General features: G+C 35.6%; 1 protein-coding gene and 1 pseudogene across 1 annotated transcript in view; one reads left to right on the top strand and one right to left on the bottom strand.

Annotated features, from left to right (window-relative positions):
• LOC135199529 (ovochymase-1-like) overlaps nt 1–24,184 on the top strand; it is a 46,614-nt gene that overhangs the window by 14,951 nt on the left and 7,479 nt on the right. The gene's annotated exons all lie outside the window — the stretch shown is intronic.
• Nucleotides 1,788–9,102, bottom strand: LOC135199225 (uncharacterized; annotated as a pseudogene).

The following is a 24,184-nucleotide window of genomic DNA, read 5'->3' as shown; positions in this document are numbered from 1 at the left end:
ACGAATTTAACGTGAAATGTCACTTTTAGGTGGAGGGATGACAGTAGTGAGTAAGGTCTATCTGGATGAGGGAAAGACTCCAAATGAATGGCTGGAAGGAAGAACACAATTCTATTAAATTACCAAATAGGTGATTGCAGACTCAAAGGAATCGTTTAAAGGACTATGACTGTTAAATTAGGAGAAAGGTGATTGCAGACTAGAGATAGGATTTACAAAATAATTAAGATAAGGATTTCATTGAGAAAGTAGGGCAAATGAGAGATGGAAATGTAGGGGAGGAAGAGTGTCGGTTCAGATAGTGAAGGAGGGATGTGGATGGTGTTTATAGTGAAGAAGGAAAAACAGTATTTTGTTCAACACGGAAAATTATGACGGAACTGATAAAGATGTGAAGTAGTGGCTGATGTTTACAGATAATGCTCGGTTACTTATCATTTTGGGAGGGTTGGTGGCGGGGAATTACCCCATTTATAGAAAGCTGCTTATTTTGTTTTATATACTATTGATATATATATATATATATATATATATATATATATATATATATCTACTATATATATTATTATTATATATATATATAATAAATATATAATATATATATATAATATATTATTACCTTGTGCATCCCTCAGATACTTTCATGAAGTTTAGTTATAATGCACAAAGGTAAAATAATCACAAGCTAAATCTCTCCTCTCTCTCTCTCTCTCTCTTCTCTCTCTCTCTCTCTCGCTCTCTCTCTCTCTCATAATTTCACTGATGAATTAACCTCATTAACTCAAAAAATACGAAGAAAATTTCTTTTTTTTTTATTCATAAGACAAAACTCTTGTCTATTTGTCCTCACAAATTTATTACACTGAATTGTGGGGTTAATAATTTACAATATATAGTTATGAAAGTGACAAATTTTATTATTTAAAAGTAATTACAAGCTAGTCCTTACATTGTCTGATGTATTTATTGAACCAGTAACTAAAATTTTTAACAAAATAACCAAATAATCATGGTATTATTATAACTTTTTTTTTAACTTTTTTTTAATAGTTTTGTAATAAGATTTTCTCTCAAAAACTATTAACTCTGTGGCTCGGGTTCTGTACCATAGTCTACATATGTACCGTAGTTTCTGCACCATAGTCTCTGTACCACAGCCCGTGTACCATAGTGTCTGAACCACAGCCTATGTACCATAGGTTCTGGACCACAATCTCTGTGCCATAGCCTCTCTACCATAATATCTGTTCCATAGCCTCTTTACCATATTCTCTGTACCATATTCTGTACCATATCCTCTGCACCATATTCTGTATCAGTCACTGTACCATATTCTCTGTACCCTAGCCTCAGTACCATAGGCTCTGTACCACAGTCTCTGGACTATAGCCTCCCAGGAGGCTGTATTGGTTTTGATTTCATACACACTCGTTCATTGATTAATTGGGCATATCTACCTGGCGTTACAATATCTGTTTCTTTATTGATCTTATTTCGAATGTAAACATATTATGAACATTCTCTTTTATGGAGGCTTTACTTAAGAGCAATACACTTTGGTGACTTCTTACTCCTAGATAGTCTATTAATTGTAATTACCACGAATAGAGACATCCATTGATTAGTTTAGTTTTTCATTGAAATGAACAACAGTTTCCACTAACAAAAGGAAGGTGAGTCTACAGGACGTCAAAATTCTGTACTTCACTGAAGCCCAGTCATCATTTTGCTAAATGGTTAAGTCTGTTAGAAAAATCTCGTTTCTATACTTATTCCCAGCAGTTTTACCTCGTTTTGTACTTGTTACCAGTCAGTTTTACCAGTTGTCAGTCAGTTACTAGTTGCGAACCACGATTTAAAAGATCATGGAGGTATGAGCTGAAGTTTCAGTAGAACATCTCGAGTGTTTGAGGCCACTTCCTCCCTGTGCTTCCAGACAGTCGTGTCTCGAATGAGAAATGGCCGATAGATCTCTTGGCACTCCGTCTGGTTTTTCCCCCCTGGCACTGGTACCTGTAGTGCGCTAGGTGTGCCTCGTCACCAGGGTAGAGACTGTACAGACTGGTGTTTGCGGTCCACGGTTCCCTCCAGGTTCAAGAGGGCGAAGTGAGCGTGTAGGCCTAGTGCTCTCGAGGTGTCGTGGAAAGCCTTCGTGTGGGACCTTGGCGGCGAGTACTTTACCGTCCGCTGTGACGTGGCGTAGCATATGCAGGTACTCTGGCAGCTCAGGTCGATGCCCCTTTCTGCCTGGTCCATCGAAGTAGTAGGTGCATCTGGCTAGGTAGGACGTCGGTTTCATCCCCTGCACTGAGGTCTTTGCCTCTGCAGCAGCCAGCATCTCTGGGAGAGACCCGTGCGAGACTGGCAAGATGAACTCGTCTATGTCCCAGATACCGACGAACCGATGTGTACCAATGCTTCGGAGGAGGCAGTCAGTGTAAGGGATGTTCTCGTCAGTGAAGAGTGTGTACCTGGAAACACCTCATGTTATTACAAGCTCCTTGGGAAAAACAAATGCCTGGAAAACCAGATAACTGGAAGACAGACCATATCAACTAACAGTGCTTTATAGAAAGTGCGTATTCGAAAAACAGATTAACTGTAAAGTAATTCTTATGGAAAACTATTCATCTGTCAAAGATGTTTATTGACAAATGGCGCCTAGGAAAAAATATGTTACTGGAAAATATTAGATCAACAGTTCCCAGGGTAAACCATATACCTGGAAAGGAGTTGAATTGGGTAACAATTCTTATTGGAAAAGGTGTACTTGGAAAATTGAGTGATCAAAATCAGTCATTTCTTAGAGAGAATATAAATGAAAAAATATTTTATTTTGTGTACAAGTCGTGAGTAAAAAGTACAACGGGAAACAGATAATGTAAAGTAACCAAACAAGTTATTAAATAGAGGCCCTCATGTAAAAACTAAAGTACCTGGTACATAGATCTATCCATCTATCTGTCTATCTAGATTAAGCCAGCCTTGTGAGGCAGACGGGCTCTTCCTCTTCAGAAGCCCGAAAGTACATAGATCGTATTTCCCTAACATTTTCTAATACACATAAGACCTCAACTTACTTAACATGCTAAAATTAAACCTCACTCACCTCTGAGTGTCATACAGCAACCTGTACAGGTGTGGTAATTGGGGTTGTGACCCTGGGCTGGCCCGGGGAACACCGTCAGGAACCCCTGTTTTTGGTAGTAACGTAGGACTTTCTCGACGTTTGGGTGGCTGGAGCCTCGTACACCGTCAGGTGGTTGACGCCCCAGGCCTGGAGGCTTTCAATCCATTCCACCAACCTGAAATTAAAGTCAGATTGAGACTAGACTTAGGTAGATATATATGAGGTTCGTGGCTTGGGCATCAGTTACTTCTTATTTGTTTGTTTGTGTGTGTGTATGCCCATATATATATATATATATATATATATATATATATATATATATATATATAGATAAGCAGGTGGGTCTACCCGCTGCCTTGTCACACCACTCTCCCTTATTCCCTTCCACTCTAGCATCGCCCCCCAACCAACCCCAACAAAAAGAGTCCTAACTTTGACCTACCTAAGGAGAAGTCCATGGCGGGATTGAAAAGGAACTTATGGCACAGGGCGATGTCCTTCTTAGGGCTAAAGGTCCTGTGTAAGATCCTTAGGGCGTTGGTGGCTGGGGTGCATGCGTCGTTCACGAGAGATACAACCTATCAATGAATAGAAGATTGATTATTAATATCATTATTATTAATGGTTCTTTCTATAAGATGTTGATAACACTTCCTGTATTATCTATTATTATTATTATATTGTCTGGAAGAAACCCCCACCCCTCCTTGGAAAAAATAATGATAAAATTAAATAAATCCAAAATTTTTCTAATTCAAAAAATCCACCTTAGGTACGTCGGTACGATTATTCCTGGCCCTGCACGTGACTATGTACGGCAGCCAGTGGCCGTCTAACCTCTCTTGCCAATGCACGTATTCTGTAAAGTCATAAAAAGAATTAGTGGTTTTATATATATATATATATATATATATATATATATATATATATATATATATATATACACATACATACATACTATTTATATGTGTGTCTGTGTACGTGTGTGTGTCCGTACTCTATTCAAATTTTGGTTAATAGTATTAAAAAATAATAGGTTGAAGTATTACAAATAACTAAAGGTAATAGAGTGTGGTATATATTTTCGTGTAAATTTACATCAACTCTAATAAGTACAAAATTACATAAAAGTAACACCATGAGTAAATTTTTTCAATCACTTAAATTCCTTATATTAGGTTTAAATAATGGTTAAAATGCGCGGATCTAATCTCTTTTCTGGCAATTGTTGAAATTGGTAAATAATCAACAAATTATCCACGATATTGTTTACAACCGACAATCAATCGATTCCAATATCATTTTCCGAAATTTCAAAGTCAAAATGCCAAACAGTACGCCATCGCTCTTTCGGTCACCCGGAAGAGATTGATAAACCCAACTCTTCTAAATCGTTGGGAAGTCATCAGCCGTAAATAATTTATGGATGTGACTTCGACGAGTCATTAAGTAATTATCAGTGTCATGAAAGTGTAATTACTCCTGAATTACGGCCTGGTTAATGAGTCCACGTGGACTTGGCTTTTTGCGAATAGCGAAAAAATTCGTGTTGTGGGGGGGGGGGGGGTATTGAATGATAGGTTTATAGATTTGTAGCCTAAAGGAGAAACTGGCTTTCACCAACGTGAGATTATTGGACAGTCATGATTCCGCTGTTAACTGGATGGCGTGGCAGTTATTAACTGCTTTGTCCCTGCTGTTAGAGATAAGGATTATATATATATATATATATATATATATATATCAGTATATATATATATATATATATATATATATATATATATATATATATATAGGATCTCCAGACGGCAATAGAGCAAGATTTCAGGAGGTTCCTGATGCAATCTCAGTAACAGGCCATAATCTATTATAAAAAAACTTTTCGCAAACAAAACACGGTGCATCGTCAGTCTATGAAGTAAATAAAAAAACAATTACATTTTATATTATTACATAAAAGGAATACATCGAAGATTAGAATTGACATTAAAAAAAAACTGTAAAAATGCGTTATTATTTTCTAAAAAAGACAGTAAAATACACAAGAGAGAGACTACTAAAACACCAACCATCTAAGGTAAGAGAAGAAGACGGAATGACAAAAACTGAGGTCCCAGTCAGGACGAAAACTAGGCCAGATACAAAGTCTCTTTATATATATATATATATATATATATATATATATATATAGATATATATATATTATAGTGTGTGTTATATATGTATGTATATATATATATATATATATATATATATATATATATATATATATAGCCATTTTATTATATATATATATATATATATATATATATATATATATATATATATATATATATATATAGTATATATATATATATATATATATATATATGATAAAAACTGCTAGTCTCTTGACCTTCTCAAATCTAGTTGCACCCCACCATTATTGACCAACTGCTAGGTACTTAATTCACCGTGTAGGACATTTATATTCATATATGTTAATTAAAATGTTCATACCTATCTTTGTTGCCCTTGTAGCTGACGGCTTGACGTCATTTTTCGTACCAGATATGACAGGTGGGGCGTCGGGGGCCACATCGATTCGACCATGACCAAAATCCTCACCAGGGGTCCAGCTGAAAGTAACACAGCAAGCCTTAAGTTATAAACAATGATGAGTTCATTTAACAAAGAGCAAATTCCTCACCAAACACCCACCGCCCCCACCCCTTTATCACAAAGTTAGCATAGACATGAGGCTACCTGTCCAATTTTTGACTTCAACTGACCTAACTTGACATATGTTTACCTCATCTGACCTTACTTAGTCATATTCTTGACCTCCAACTGACCTTACTTTCATATTCTTAACCTCAACTGACCATTAATTGTGCATATTTTTCTTGACCTCCAAGCTGAACCTGGACTTGGTCATTGATTCCCTGGGACCCTCCAAACACTGACCTTAAGAATTGTAGTGTCACTATCTTCTTGACCCCAGAACTACTCCAAACTGACCTTAGAACTTGTTGAGCATAATTCTTGACCGGCTCAAGCGACCCTGACCTTACTTGTCATTATTCTTGAACCGTCAACTCTGACCTTACTTCCATGTCAATTATTCTTGACCTCAACTGGACCTTACTTGTCATATTTCTTGACCTCCAAACTGGACCGTACTTGTACATATATCATAGGACCCTCAACTGACCTTACTTGTCATATCTTTATACCTCAACTAAACTGACCATTACGTTGCTCATATTCCCCTTGACCATCAAACTGACCTATGACTTGTCATATTCTGACCTCATCTGACCTTACTTGTCATATTATTGCACCTCAAACTGACCTTAACGGTTGTCATATCTTGACCTCAACTGATCCTTACTTGTCAATCTCCTTTACCTCATCCTGACCATACTTGTCATATTCTTGACCTCATCTAACCTTTACCTCTCCTGACCTTACCTGTCCAATTCTTGACATAAAATGACCTTGCCTGTCATATTCTTTACCTCATAATTATGGCCTTACCAATACCATTTAACCTCAGCTGACCTTACCTACATATTCTTTATCTCATTTTACCTTATTTGCCATACTCTTTGACCTCAATTGACCTTACCTGCACAAATATTTCATCTGACCTTAATTACCATACCTACCATACCCTCTGACTTCAGTTGACCTTACCAGCCATATCATTTGGCCTCAGCTGACCTTACCTATGCAATTCTTGACCTCATATGACCTTACCAACAAATTCTTTACTCATCTGATTTCCTTTTTATAGCTTTACCTCACCTGACATTACCTGTCATAGTCTTTACCTCATCTGACCCTACCTGTCCAATTCTTGACCTCAGCTGACCTCACCTGCCACATCCCTTTCATCGTAGTAAGCGCCGTAGAGCAGGAAGGTGTGTCTCGCTACCTCGGCCTCCTGCCAGATTTTATTCCTGTGCTTGACGGAGAAGATCCCAGGCGTGGAAGAGCACCTCCAACCTCTGCGCTCCTGCTGCGTCAGGAAGTCTATAGCCAGGGAAGGGTGGGTAGCTAGGATGGAGTCTTGGGCAGTTCTGTGTGGGAGATGAATCATAGTATTTCTTTTCTGTTGTTAGAAAGTAGGTGGATATTTCATATGACCTTCAACTTCGACCTCAAGTAGAAACATGTCTGTGCCATTTATTCAATTTATCTATTATGCGAAAATTTCTGTCTTTTTTGGATTCTGTTATATTTATGCTTTGTCTTAAGCCTAAGTGGATATTAGATTAGACCTTGAACTTTGAGCCAGAGTGAAATCATGTCAATTAAAGTTCAGAAATATAAATGAAAAATTGTTTCATATAAAGGAAAGCGAAACAGACATACTGTAATTTAGTCTTATCCATAGAAATATAGTCCCATTCATATCATTTTCCAGATAATAACAGTAAAATTAAGATTAACTGACCTATTCGTTGTCGAATCCACTTCGTTCATTAGAGTATTGAGGTACCTGGCAACTCTCTCTTCTGTGTCTACCTTAGCACCACAGTCACAACTATTGGGGATTAAATGATGAATTAAACAGAGGAGATTTCCAGGTAGATAAGCTGGTTATTTTCAATATTCTATTTTACAAATCTTGGTTATTTTGATTTTTTTAGCAATTTATGTATATTGCTTGTAAATAATAATTATATACATATATACACACATAAATATATAATATATATATATATATATATATATATATATATATATATATATATATATATATATATATATATATATATATATATATATATATTTATATATATATATATATATATATATATATATATATATATATATATGTGTGTGTGTGTGTATATATATATATATCATATATATATATATATTATATATATATATATATATATATATATATATATATAGTGTGTGTGTATGTATATATATATACATATGAATATGTGTATTTATATATAATATATATATATATATATATATATATATACATACATCGAGCTACAAATGTCCTTTAATATCCAATTCGCTCTACCTCGGAATTAATATATTTTCATATATGTTAACCGAGGGGGAATTTTTTAGCCGACAAGAAATTTGTCGGCTCACAGGTGCGAACCATGGAACCAGCAAATTTCTTATCGACTAAAAAATTCCCCTCCGGTTAACATATATGAAAATATATTAATTCCGAGGTAGAGCAAATTGGATATTAAACGACATTTGTAGGTCGATGTATGTGTATATGAATCACGGTAATGTGATATAATATATATATATATAATATATATTATATATGTATATATATATATATATATGAACAAACGACTCATCATACATACGTATGTGAATATATATGTGTATGTGATGCATATGGCATCATGTTTGCTAATATTCAACCACAAACACGAAAAATGTTGGAAGATCACAGACCCAACAATGCCCAAACTACCTCAGCAAACATCGCCCAGAAGACCATTTACCTGATGTGCACACCTGTTGATTGCTTCCACACCTGGTAGAAGTTGTAGACGAAGAGGAAACCGAGGGATGACATCAGCACGAAGAAACATCTCCTATTAGTGACTTCAGGTAACTGCATCGCCCTCATCTTCATAGTCAGTATACACACCAGTTTTCTGACGAGTAATTTAGTTCTCATTCTGCTTTTTACTGCAGCAAATGCATGTTGTCTTCGCTGCCCTCATACGAGGTTAGGAGGTTGGTGTTTCAAGTTATTTCGTAGTGGATGTATGTCCACTGACCAAGTTGCAGGAAGTTTTACACAAACTGTTTACAAAACAAACTATGCAAATACTAACAATCTTACCAATAAACTAACTCACTTCAGCTCGTCACTACATACCAGTACACTTCACTATAACTGCACAAATGAACCGAACTTATTTTCAGGACTTCCTTGGACGTTGATATGAACGCGTAGTCTCAGGGAGTGGAGGGTAAGACGTGTTCGTTTAATCTTATCTCTCCTAGATTGCCCTTATCCTGTCCGGTCTTATCTCACGCGGTGATAACGAAAGATGCGGACGGAAATTGCAACACGCACGCTCTCTCTCTCTCTCTCTCTCTCTCTCTCTCTCTCTCTCTCTCTCTCTCTCTCTCTCTCTCTCTCTCTCATTACTCTTATTGAAATGTCGTTTGTTAAACAGTTTATCACGACATAATCTTCTTAATTCGTATTATATCACATCTTTAAACATATTCTGAGTTTATTAAACGGTTAATCTATCGAATTCGTAAGCTGTGATTCTATAGCAAAGTCAGTTACGAAGCCTAAACCAGCTAGTGGGCCTGCTAAGCCTTTGTCCCATTATTAGCTACGCATAAAATCTTGAATTTAAAGGAATTTATTGATTTAAAACTGCCGTAATAGGCATAATTTTTATTCATATAGGCCTCATGTAACTATTTTATGATCCAAATGTCGGATATTTGTCCTCGAAAAGTGAATATTTGTATGGAATAAGCTTAAATCCCTTGAATCAGCGAGATAAACAGATTACTTTAGTTTACCTTATATATGAATAAGTAGTTTTCTTTTACTACTATAGAAAGAAAACGTACCACTTAAAATTTGGGTAACTCAAAGAGAGTTACAATAATTGTGTTTGAATATTCTCTCTCTCTCTCTCTCTCTCTCTCTCTCTCTCTCTCTCTCTCTCTCTCTCTCTCTCTCTCTCTCTCTCCTCTCTCTCTCTCTCTCTCTCTCTCTCCAGTTTAAAGCAGAGCTCCATTTACTTCCTTTAGGCCATTTGAAATCTGTCATGTTCCTACGATGAAATAACATTAAAACAGTCTAATTTATCCCATTTTATCATAGATTTTATATTTAAATCTTTCTTAATTAATATTCTGTTATTAGTATTTCCATAAATCATTCAGTGCGTCGTTCAATTTTTTTTTCTTTTTCTTTTAAGGAATTTGTCTGCCTAGAAGTTTTACCAGATTCAAGTTAACAAAGTTCCTTTTCATATTATATTATTTATGACAAATATGCTTTAATCGCCCTTATATGTAAATTGTGATTAATATTTATACAATTATTGTGTATTTTATACTGTATTTTGAGAATATTTATTTTCTTAAATTGTATTTTAAAAAATAAAGACGATATGCGTAGCTTTTGGAAGAAGCTTAATTGTCTAGACGTAAGTATCGACTACTATTTTGTAAAATATTTTTTTACAAATTCATCTCCATATCATTGTATATTTTATACCTCCAATAAATCAAAATTTCAAGCTATTTATGTATACTGTGCAAAGGGAATTTGCCAGTTACTATTTTTAGTTTGTATTTTGTTCCTTTGTAACCGATTAATGTTTTAGGATATGTATAAAGTTGCTGTTGCTGTCGCCTTAATGATTTCTTTCATTGTCTTGCTAGGGCCCTGTGAAGTGAAATATTGAAAAAAACGTTCATTATCATATTACGGCACTGACTGGTAAGCCTACTGCCAGCAGCATGTATATGCCTGGTGTTTGAAGCGCCTTCATCTCTGCTTTGTTCCATATCGACTCTTTTGGTGGCCATGGGCTGTAATAGGTGGAATCGACGACAGTGGGCCAACTACTCGATAGCCGATTCTAAGCTGATTGTGGATGAAGGCGGTGTGTGCAGACGACAACTCGCCGGCTGTTCCTTTCTCAACTCCTCCACCCCAAATGTTTCGGCAAGCTTACATTTTCTACGATAGTATTTTGTTCTTAGGCGTTATTCAACCTTCAGCAATGTACAATAAATACGTTTTGCTTTTTTCCAAACCACCAATGGCACGATTGCGCTAAAAATCTAGCTAGAAATTTAAACATTAAAGCTCATGCGTTTGAAATATATTTCAAGTCTACAGCTTCGGAGATAGTGTTGTTTCATAACTGTTAACTATTATATAATAATTTGGTATGTAATTTCTTAATACTTAAGTTTATTACAACAGGTATTTACATAACATTACATAATTTGGCTCTTATCTCAATCTATGGCCGTAAAATCACAATTCTGAAACAGTGTGAAAACAAAACAGAGATTCGGACAACACGACATTCATCCAATCAGCGACAAGCAGCTAAGTGCAAGTTAAGTTCAAGTTTACCAGGTTTAAAAAAATCGACTATAGGTACTTAAAATTCTTTTGCAACTGCCATAGTCTACTTTACCGCGGGATGCTCTTAGAATTACCTTGAATTAAAATTCAAGAGTTCATGTTGCAAATGCATGAGAAACTGAAACGTGTCAAGCCAATTTTGTTTCGGCCCTGGTCGTTTGGTCGTACGTCATTTAGGCATAACTCCAGACTAGGGAATTGGCCAAACATCTTACAGCCTAAACAATGTAAGACATGTTCGTGGTATTTAACCTCATTATTTTTTCCACATACATCCAAACCTAGAAGGGTGCTAATTACTGCCAAAACAACCAGACTATAGTTGTTCATGTTCACAAGACCATAGTCAACGTTGCTAGGTATGTAGTACAATCTTTGGTAAAATTGCATACTACGCTATTGCTGGGTTCCTACCAGTTGCTAACCAGAATATGTAATGCCGTTTGTTTGTCTCTGATGAAACTTAATTTTAGTTGGTTTTATATTTCGTCCCAAAGGGTCTGGTACTGAGCATGGCACCTACTATTTTGTATATAGGCTGGTAGTCGTTGAAACAAATCAAAGGATCTCTTGAATATTTTCACAGTCGGAAGACTGCAAGGTCACATTACTGTTATTTAGCAGGTCATGGTGGTTCAGAAATGCTAATTGCATGGTATTAAGTAAAAAGCAGATATTAAAAGTATTGCTTCTGATATATAGCCGAGCTTAATTTCCAGTAAATATTGACAACTTTGGCTATATGTAGACCCCGATTGATATTAAGTAAAAAGCTAGTGTTAAATCCAGTAGGTTTTTATCATTGACATAGTTGCCTGTGGTATGTTACTGCTGATAAAATTGAAAGGCTGGGCTATCTTTTGACTTTGGGTGTAACTTATCACAGAAATTACCAAATTAATCAAGAAACTCCATAGAACAGAACTTGTGCAGAACAAGCAGTCACTAAACGGAAAGATGTAGCCAACTTTTCAGCTACATTCAGTATTATGGGGCGGGGGTTAGTAGTGCTGAATAGATTTGCACATGCCTCTTTATTGTTTTGAAGGTAATTCTATCAGGGATGAAATTTTGTAACTGAATATAGAGAGTTATATATGGTGCTTCACAGGCAAGATATTTTGAGAAATTTACCATCTTTTGTTCACGTTCTCGCAGAGAAAACACCTCAGGATGTTTGTTTCCATGGAACATCCATTCTCAGGGACAGTAGTAAAGTAGATAGCAGAAAACAAATACATAATCCAAGTCCAGCCTCAGTCCGGTAGGTTGTGGGGGATTCGGACCTTTATCCAGGCTTATTCGGACCTTCATATGATTGGCCGATTTTTCTATGCAGTTTTACCTCCTGAACAAGAATTTTAAGTAATATTTACTCGGACGACTGTAATTAAACCCCAGGGGCTCGTACTAAACACGGCGAAATACATTTGACGCCCCAATTCCTGGTGCTTTTCGTATTCGCGGGGACGAACGATACCGAATGCTTATATAGAAATACCCATTGCTATAATATAAAATTATTAGTATGTGTCCGAATCAGCCTAGCAAATGGTCCGAATAAGCCTGGATCCGGTTGTGGCACCCTACTTTAGAGGGAAGGGTAGGTTAGCACACATGTCTTGCTTCCCTGATTTGCATACAAAGCAGTATTGGATACTATTATTATTTTACAGCTGATTGCCCACAATGCTCAGGTGAGTTTAGTCACTCTACTTTTCCAAGTAACTCTCCGACCACCTCACCTATGCATTTTGAGCAAACGGAAAGTCTTCGATGATACATCAAGTGGTTTCTTCAACAACATGAATGAAAGTGTGTCTTGTCAATGTTGATTTTTAAACAGTATGCCATATATTTGCATTTGCTGTGTTAGAAGCAGGTCTGGATTAAGGATATAAAGGGACCATGACTGGCACTGTGGAGGAAGGCGCAGAGATTTTAACCTGATTTGCAATTTGTTGGTGGTTTTGTTTTGCAAGCAATATGAGGGAGCTTAGTCTAAAGATGTACTAATCAATGCCACTCTTGGCTTTAGCAGCACTCAAATTTATCAATGTATTCAGTGATCTCAGTTACTCTTAGTCACTAGACTCCAATTTGGTCGCCATAGAAATTTGTTGCACTAAAATCCAAGATAGTCGGCAAAAGTTACAAAGTCAGATCCATTGGTTTCATACTTATCTCTGGAAAACCAAGTGACGAAAATATAAAAATACAGTTCATTTCCAGTACTGTAATAATTAGCAACAGCATTTAGTTGTGAGGTAACGACTCCAAATTGAGGGTTAAAGGTTGCAAGGTCTTCAGCTGTGCCCTTTCTACGCAAGTGTCTTTCTGGGGCACTTTATTACAAATTCAAAATAAGTTAGTAATCAATGACCCCCTCCAGTCTGGTAGGTTGTGGTGCCCTACCTTAGAGGGAAAGGTAGGTTAGCACACATTACTCTTTTGTTTCCCTGATTTGCATTACAAAGCTGTATTTGATACTTTATTATTTTGCAGATAATGGCCACAATGCTGCTGTGAAGTCAGCAACTCATGAAGATAAAAACTCTGGTGATTTTAGACAAGCAGTCAGCTTTCCCAAGTATCTTTCCAACCTCCTCACCAATGCATTCTGAGCAAATGGAAAGTCTTCGATGATATGACATGTGGTTTCTTCATACAAATGGTTTCTTTAAGAACATAAGTGTAAGTATAACAGGAGTTAATGTCAGCATTTCATGTTAACTGTACACTTATTTTTAAACAGTATGCCATATTTGTGCATTTGCTTCATTAAAAGCAGGTCTGAGTTAAGGATACAAAGGTAAAGTGGAGGAAAGACCAAAACGTGATATAAACCTGATTTATAGGCCATAGTAGGTAAGCAGTGCGAGGTGTATTAGTTCTTGAATTTCTCTGTTAAGGTTTTAACAAAAGAATCAAAGCTCACTTTCTTGACGTGTAGCAGACAAATTTTGTCATTGTATGCAGTGGCCAATTTTTTTTTAATAACAGTACATATACCCACTAGTAAGTAAAGGCTATAGCACTTAGAGGCAATCAGCCAGACTCCATTTGCATCACCATAGAAACTTTTGGCACAAAAATCCAAGATGGTGACCAATAGTTTATCTTGGAAAAACTAACAATGAAGACAGAACAAATTAAAATACAGCAACTATCCCAGAAATTTATAAAACGATAGCTACAGCATTTAGTTGTAATGCCTTCAAAAAATTGAGGGCTAAAGGCTGCACTCTTTTTATTTTCCCATTGGCTAATGCAATCTAGGTTAAGATATAATAATGTCTTTCTCCACAGGTGCATTTTCTGCCTTTTATCCCATATGCTGTAGGTCTTCATTTGTGCCCATTCTGCATATCTTATCATTTTACCGTTAGTCATACTTTTACATTATTCAGACCATGTACTCATGCCTCTTATTTCAGGTTTATTCTTCATTCTCTGGACTCCATCTTGCCACATCTACTACTATTGTAATATTCTTGTAGCATACTCAGCTATTAATTTAGCATATTGTAGTCCGACTTGATCAGTATCTTATTTTTGCTCAAGTGGCCTTATGTAAGACCTAAATTATACCATCACTATTTTGTACAACTGAAGTTGCTACAAAGATTTTTCTAGCATCTTGCTTATTTAATGAAGTCAGTATTAACTAACATGCTGTAGGTGAAGGGTGATAGCAAACGCCAAATTTTAATCTCATATTTATTGATATCCAATAGTGGTGTCTCGAAGAAATAGTTCCAAAACACAAAGTCCCTGTTTTCGAAAGTTGATAAACCTTGGATGTTCTTGATGAAAGGCCAAGAAATTTTAGTAGCCACCTTTGTCCTACATATTTCAATCTTTGGTAATTGTTGATTTAGCCGAGCTGTTACAATAAAAAGTTATTAATTTATTTGTATGGTGTTTTTACGTTGCATGGAACCAGTGGTTATTCAGCAACGGGACCAACGGCTTTACGCGACTTCCGAACTACGTCGAGAGTGAACTTCTATCACCAGAAATACACATCTCTCACTCCTCAACGGAATGGCCGAGAATCGAACCCGCGACCACCGAAGTGGGACGCAAACACCATACCAACCACGCCACCGAGGTGCTGTTATATAATTTGTTTCTTTACTTGCAGGTAGAAAGCTAAAAATACACTAATGTATCTAGATACTGCTTTAATCCACTGTATAGTGCAGTTGTTGATGACAAAATCTCTTGAAGCTTAACTTCCTTGGATCACTCGACTGAAGATTTAGGAAAGTCTACAAAAATGTCTTAAAAGGTAAATGTCAAGTAGATTATAGTACATTCATTGTGAGAAATCAAGTCTTCTAGTTAATTGAAATTAATGAAAGGAAATCAGTGATACTTAAGACCTGCATGAAAACAACACTATTATTTGTTTTTAAATTGTTAATGAAAGGAAATCAGTGCTACATAAGATATGCATGAAAACAGCACAAGTATTTATGTTTGAGTTATGATGTTAATAATGCCACCAGAATATGTTTCAACGTTTATTCGGAACTTTGCAGCATAATTACTCACAAATAATGTACGTGGCCGGCCAAACAGTTATAATTATTCAAATGTTACTGTGCATTAAATTTTGAATTTCAAGGCATTAGTTTTGCCTTAAATTGCTAAAATTAATTAAAATGTGCCAGCAGTTACTATAATTGTAATTTTACAGTAAGTTTTGCATTTTATGGCATTAGTTCTGACACCATTCACCATCAAATTTTATGAAAGCATGCTTTGCCAAAATATGGTTCAAATTAGTGTTACTGTGCATTAAACTTTGAGTTTTGACATCAGTTCTGCCACAAGTCTAAAATTTTGCACTTTACGGCATTACTTTTGCCACAATTAGCCACCAAAATATGTTAAAGCGTGCTGGGCCAAACAGGGTTGTAATGAAAGTGTTAGTGTGCTTAAAATTATTTTATCACATCAGTTTCACCAAAATTTAATACCTATTCATTTTGTTTTTCAGATAACCCCACAAATCAACAGTGCAGGAGAATACGTAAAGCAAGTCAACACTGCAGGAGAATAAACTGACTATTTAAATGCCCTGCTACAAGTTATTTGCTGCCTTCAAGTTCTCCAACTTGTATTATGGGGTCACAATAGTGTTTATGAAAGGAAGATGATGGTAGCTGCAAGGACTTTGATTGAACTATCTTTACTCTGCCTTTAATGCCTTTAAACTTCTGAGGAGGCTTCTGTTAATTAACTTGTAAGGGATCTACATATCATCAGGAAACTGGGAAAAATCACATTGTGATTGCTGTTACTACACTTGCAGTCCTGTCTAGTTGACAGGGCGTTACAGATGGTTTGTTTGTTTGTTCGTATGGTGTTTTTACGTTGCATGGAACCAGTGGTTATTCAGCAACGGGACTTACGAACCACGTCGAAAAAACTTATCACCAGAAATACACATCTCTAACACCTCAATGGAATGCCCGAGAATCGAACTTGCGGTCGCCGAGGTGGCAGGTGAAGACCATACCGATTACGCCACTTAGGAGCTGCTTTACAGATGATGATGAATTCAGTCACAAAAGGCTGTAAAGATGAAGAACAAAATTTAAATACACTAGAAGTCTAAAAAGCTTTTTTTTTTCAAGTAAATTTAAAAGTTAATACATGTCTACTACAATATATTAGTGTCCCCCCAATAAAGGGGCTGACCGTAAAGGGTCGAGGTGGTTGGCTATCCAACGATTTTCAAATCCCTGCTGTCCTCCTACCAAAGACAAATTAATAGTCTAAAATGACTCTGGGGTTACTCCTATGACAAATATTAGGTGGTGTTTTCTCATTTTATGAAGGAATGGTACTATGTAGCAGGTAACACCTGTACTTGGTCACTAGAAGCCATTTGTGTCACTTGGACAACTTCCCATTAGTCAACATTTACTGGAGTAGGTATCAAAAAGCTTTTAACCTGGTGGCAATTGTACCCTAAGGCTTCTGTCGAGTGTTTTTGTCTTATTGGTAGACATTATCTTGTGCAAAACAGAACCAAAGTTTACAAAAGTTTTTGAAACTACAAAATGTAATAACCTTGATGCTGAAAACTTTAAAACATTTTGTTGACTCCCAGTTGTAACTTGACCAACAGACAAATATGGAAAAGTTCTAAATGGGCAACAGGCAGCAAAATTACCTTGTACAGTTAAGTCACCAAAGGAAATAACACTTGTAATTAAGATTACTTTTTAAAGACTCTAGTAAAAACACCTTTGGTAACGCAATTTCGTAATCCCTTGCATTTGTGTTGAAAATAAGACCGTACTTTTGCAAGATGTTTACAGAGTTGAAAGACTACCTTTTGATATGATATTTCAGAGGCAAATCAGTTCTGCTGTGTACCAAAACTCCCTAATGCATGCACAACCTACAAACTTAGTTTAGTTATGATAACATGAGTCTAAAGAAAATTCAAGACTCAACCATAACTCTTTCACGGTACCTCAATAAGCACAATACCTAAAACTAAAATGATGTCCCAAAAGATTCTAGTCATTCACTGCCATTTGTATGGGTACTAATCCAACATTCAAGTTAATAAAGTTCCTATCTGGACAACAGAAGCCACACACTGATGAGATAGCATAAGCAGTATACCCATCAAGGAGACTGCAAAACAATATCTGTATGTATTAGAGTATTCTACATATAAAAAAGTAATAAGTAACATGAAGTGTGCCTCAATTCCTGTATCATGTTTCCAAGGACACAACTAACCTGCAAGTTGCAAAATCATAAATTATAGCCAAAACAAAACTTGCCCAACACTCAACAACAAGCTACGGTGATAAAACAAGGCATGCAATGCTTTAAGAAATAAAAAGTCCACGCAAAAACTAATACCAATGTGCAAGAAAATTAAAAATATGAGAGTAAGTTCCCATTCAACCTGCATACCAAAGTGAGGCTTCCTATTACGTATATAACATAATTGAAAACGTACGTATGGCCCCTTTTGGCTTCTCAGGAATTAATACCTTCATTTTTGCATGATGCATAAACTGACCTCAAGCAAGCAAAAACCAAAATTTTTAAATCACTCTGCAAGCATCCAAATTCATAACAATCTGACCTGACTTCCAACCAAACAACATCCATACTATGAAGGTTTCACAGAAGGATGTCAATTGTTGAAACCAGGGAGAGAAAATCCAGAATGGATTTAGAAATGCACTTGCCATGTTGTACAATGTACCGTATATCCATTCAACTACATGAAAATACAATTTGAGGTTTAAGAACAACCACCATTTAAGCACTTTGTACAAAACCAGCAATAAATCAAGAGTGATTTTTGAGAGGCACAAACTACACTGAGGAATGAGAGATAGTGAATGTATTGAGAAACATCACAAGTACTAGTAAACCACTTTTATATTCTGAACAAGACGAAGAGTACATGAAGTGATGAGTCTTCTCAGATGAGAAAACTGATTAAAAAGCCAAGTATCCTAAGAGACTTGAGAGCTCAAAGTGGATAAGGTAAACAGCAAAACTGACAATACACAAGAACTTCAGGCCAACCTCAAATGTCACTAGATATAACAAAAATACAATTCCAAAAACAACTTCCTGACAATATACTGAAATTTGGGCAGTGACTGTCAAGACCTACTTCAACCAACACTAACCACAACACCTCCAATGCATATCACCAGGATTACTCTAGAAAACTTCAATTAGCACAAAACTTCGAAAGCCATTTCGACTACCCTTTTGTATTCCTAACCCACACCCACAATTTCAACCAAAATACCAAGTCTACTTTGGAAACTTTTGTCATTAGGTTAAAGACAATATATCATTATAAATTACTGGCTCTAACAACAAATAATATCTGACATTTCATATGGAAGACTTACCCAAGGGTACATCTAAATTAATCTGTAAAGCCCTTCATTTTCCTTTCTCGATGCTGAACATCACTTTGTAAACACTACAGTAAATGCATATGCCTACTGATATTTCAAGGTCTATAATGAGCGAGATACAATACCAGTATCTTTATCCTTCTCTACACAAACCTTCCACCTACCCCATTGTTTTGATAAAACTCAAACATCATTTTTACTATCATTCAAAAGATAAATCTCTAACAAGGAATCTATTCATCAAAACATAACCTTTCCCTAATAGGTTCTTCAATGAAAATTATAAAGCATACAACAACACGCACAGTATCAATAATCAGCGTGAAGATCTGTAAAACTAAAATCAATTCTAAAGCTTTAGCCTAGTCTACAATCTCAATGGAATGAAGCTAACCCTAACTCGCAGTTGTCAATACAAAAAAAAAAATTATTTAAATCCTTATCATTCTTAAACTTATACCTCATAATAGTGCCCCAATGACTTCCACAAATAATCCCTTGTTTGTGCCAATTTCTTTCTGTATAAATTACAGGTTATCAAAGCTAATTCTTACAGTCTACTACAGTTTACTTGCTAGTCAACCCTACAAGAGGTAAAAATTTTAAGCAGTTGGTATGATGAGACTGTCCTTTATAGTCAAGCAATTACTGGACTTAACCATAGGCAAAGTGTGGAAATTAGATATGCAAGAACCAGAGGTTAAAAATGTCAATGATAAAATAAACCTAATCACGATCAAAAGTAAATCTCAGCTCGAGGGGAAATCTTACTCTGTACGAGTGAGAATGGGACCACTGCAGCTTTAACTGTAGAGAAACTTTCACAAAGTTTGTCTTATATACCAAGTTATTGTAAAAATCTTTTAACTGAAGTTTGCCCTTTGCCGTAATAAAAGGAAATACATTTAAAACCAGCTGGATGTAACAAGTGAATCCAAAGGTTTACTCTCAAGCAACAAATGTGTTCTGTAATCTTAGCGTAAAAATGCACTGCTGTGCTGACAAGATTCGTTAGTACACTTTATCCTCCAAAACCTGACAAAACCATCAAGAAAACACCTGTCATTATGAATAACCTTGAGCCAACATAACAAGACAGCACTGATAAGCCCAAGTCTCATAGAAGATAAGAGGCCAACAGCTAAGACAATGTAACTGAATATTAAAATATATCCAAGACCAAAACACTTGGGTGACCAAAAGATTCCATGAGCACCATATAGTACAGTACACACAAGACAAGATGCTCTGTGCAAATCATGACATCCAGAAGGATGCTTCATTTATGGATACACCACTTATTATTTTACATAACAACCATGGCATCTCAAGATCTCATCAAGAATTTAACAGTTTAAGACGAATCTTGATTTCTGCACCATTACCAAAAGTGCTGAATTCTGCTCCTATTCCTAAGAAACTCTGGCATTCAAACTTCGGAGGCCATGGTCTTAAATCAAGTTTTCAGAAATTTATCATTTCAATTTTTGCTTCCACAGGAGTGAACTTTTATGAGGTAATTTTACTCCAAGTTACCCACTTGGAACCACGAAAATCTGACTGTTCATCAAGTTACAGCAAAGATTCAAAATTCACCTCGAATTCTAGCATTCAAGATGATCAGTTTCTGTGACATTTCAAAAAAAACTTTGAGAATTCAGATTCTGCCGAGTAAAAATAACTCTACCAATAAGATAAAAACATCAATAGCATCGTCTTAGGCTATAATTACTATCAGACTGAGTTACAAAGCTGTTTTCAAACCTATTTCAGCAATTGTTAACCAACTAGAAGTTGTCCAAGTGACAGCAAATGGCTTCCTGTAACCAAATAAGCTGTCGAGTACCATCCTATTCCTTCGTGAAGTGAAGAAACTCGCACCCTTGTACTTGTCATGGGACTCGCCCTAGGATCATTTCTTTCTCGTAAAAGGCCTCTGGTAACAGAACAGCAGGGGATCAATTTAATGGCGCTAACTAATCAGTACTCTAAGGCCAGGCCCTCAGGGTGTGAGCACAGGTCTTTAGTTCAATCTTTCCAGTTTTGCAACGACACCTGGAAGAGAACTTTGGCTTAAGATTCGATAAATATTGAATTTACAGTTGACAGCATCAATTACCTCTTGACATAAGCCTGAGATCATGTTTAAAAGTCATTAAATGTTTCTAATGTTGTAAAACATTACCTTAGTTATAAAAGCATTAACATTTCATCACCAGTTCTCAGGCATTGAAGCAATGGAAACACTTCCTATTACTTAAGATGTTCGTGGCAGAATATAACTCTACTCCTGATTGTTTTTTTTACACATCATACCAAAATCATTTGCATAGATAACTTGCATTCTACTTCATAATGCCGCTTCTTAAACTAAACCTTACAAGCCATCCCTCATATCATGTCTATCTCCTGAACTTGAACCTAACCAATTATTATTATGATTAATGATATTCTACTCCAAACGTTTTCTGTAAGCTCCCTTCAGCCACTAACAGCTTTGTTTCCTGCCTTGTACTCTGATCTCTTCCCACTTAGCTATCTAACTTCTGTAACAATACCCCACAGCAATGTTCATCTCCCAGTCAACGAAAAAATACCTCAGGCGAGTACTATCTGGTAGCCTACATGTGACTCTCAATGAATCCGGTTGAAATATTTCATAATGGCACCAATACCTTCATTGATATTTAAAGATTCTTCTAGATACGAAAAAAAAAACTTTTTGTTCCTGAACACTGCTACAATATTCTACACTAATGTGATTTTACTTGACTGAAGGGACAAGTTTTCTCTAATTTTCACAAGATTAGATTTCTCTCATTCACTGCAAAAAAAAATTGAAAACAATGGTTAAAACATGTTCAGACTTATGAGAAACTGATTCTAAATCTTAAAAGTTCTCTTTAACAATATAAAATATGTGCAGCAGATAAATAAGTTTAAAGATGTACCTTATTGCAGGAGTGGCCAAACTCATGTAATGATAAGGGGCTTTATCTCGGTACAAACCATGGCACAAGTATATCTACAATTTAATAAGTACCTCAATGTCTGTTTTCCAATGTTGAAGAGAATTAAAATTTCCAGTTGCTAAACAAATATAATCTGTGCTATCAAAAATATTCGTAGCAGCAAAACTTTAACTTGCATTCAATGTCATGGACAGGTGTATGTTCAATTTTAGTTCAAATAACAAACTGCAAAATTCTGGTTCAAAAGTTATTAATCTGTAAGTTACATATTGAAACTATTTTTCACTGATGACTTACCTGTGCTACTAAACCAGGAATAATGTTTACAACTGCTTTTGGAATAAGAGCCCTTATTTGTCAAGTTTAACCTACTAAGATTGTAAAAGCTTCTTGCCTGCCTTATATAAAATTCACAAAATACAACATAACTACTCCAGCAATTAGTCACTATCCATCACCAAAAAAATTTAAGACATAATTTAAAATTTCAACAGCATTCAAGTTTGGCCAGTGCTGCAATGCACTACTATATTATACACTACCAGATATAAGAGGCAAAATTTATTGGAGTCTTATAAATATAAAATAAATTTCATACTTAAATTGGAGAGAGGCCTATGGTAACCTAAACTTTTTTCTCTAGTTTTAAAAGGTACAAACAGTTAGCTCTTTACCCACTAAGATTGAAAATAACAGCTAATTCAATTAGCCTCAATGAAATTACACTTGTATGCTAACAGTAACACACACACTTTCCATTGAACTATATAAAAACAGCTCATCTACAGTATCCTAAGTAAATTAACTTAACACCTTAACATAAATACACACACACACATTCATTCGTCCTCTCTGGCTCACCAGCCTGTATAGAAACTAGACTTTATGTCTAAGTATTAATATTTTAGCTTCCTCATTATGACTTCTCTTACTTAATATAAACTTCTATAATTTCAAAAACTCTTAAAAAATCAGCAGAATCTTACTTTACTTATCAAACCACTTCAATACACAAAACATATTCTGCATGTTATAGCAGCCTTACAGAAAAATTGTGTATACAGAATACCAGGAAGCTTTTGTTTTGAAAACTACAGAAAAATATCTGTATCAAACAGGACCACATAGATTACAAAACCTTGGTACCAAATGTACATTACATTACCAATAACAAGTAAGGATTTGTCCACAAATAAAGGGTCAACATTTAAACAACAGTTTGAAAAAGAAATAACTGAATTTGTCAAAATATATCTTCCACAAAAATTAAATTATCCTTTTGACCCTTGACAATACCAAGCTTCCTGACATCAGTATATCTTACAAATTACTCAAGATTGCTTAACAAATACCTTTCTCTTAAAGTAAATCATGTATAAAATTAGGTGGTTAAAATTGACTATTCGAAACTATTTCATAAATTGCCTTGACTGTATCATATACATATATATCTTCAACATGCATTTCTCTCAATAAAAATATATACTGTATTTACATACACACACACAGCAAACTTGGGATACTACTCATAAATTATGAAAGGTTCTAGGAAAAGATCCTTGAATCACCAAAACAGATGCATTCACAAGGTAAATGTATTCTAGCGCATAAATGCCACACAGTCGAGGGAGCTAAGTCTCTGATATGAGAGAAAACAGAAAGATAGTGATGCAAAAGACTGGACACCAGGGCTAGATGTCACATGAGGTAGACAGTGAATGAAGGACAAGGCAAACTTATCAGTCATTCAACTTGTATCCCTTCAGTCGTTCAACATAATACGGTAATTAAACATGCTTTCAAACCATCCATACATCAAAAATAACTCAAAATTATACAACTGAACATTGAGACTGAAGACTTGAGTAGATGGAGGAAATTTTGAACTTCAATCGATGATTGATATTTACACACAAAATGCAACTGCCTGAAAAAGAAAACTGCAATTAGCTGAGGGAGTCTTAAAAAAATAGTAGCTGCAGCATGACTAAAATGGGAAGATAGCTAAACTACTAGTAAATAAAACTGTCCCATT

Source organism: Macrobrachium nipponense, chromosome 25 (genome assembly GCF_015104395.2).
Source record: "Macrobrachium nipponense isolate FS-2020 chromosome 25, ASM1510439v2, whole genome shotgun sequence".
NCBI classification, from domain to species: Eukaryota; Metazoa; Arthropoda; class Malacostraca; order Decapoda; family Palaemonidae; genus Macrobrachium; species Macrobrachium nipponense.
This window is presented reverse-complemented; position numbering and strand designations above follow the sequence as displayed.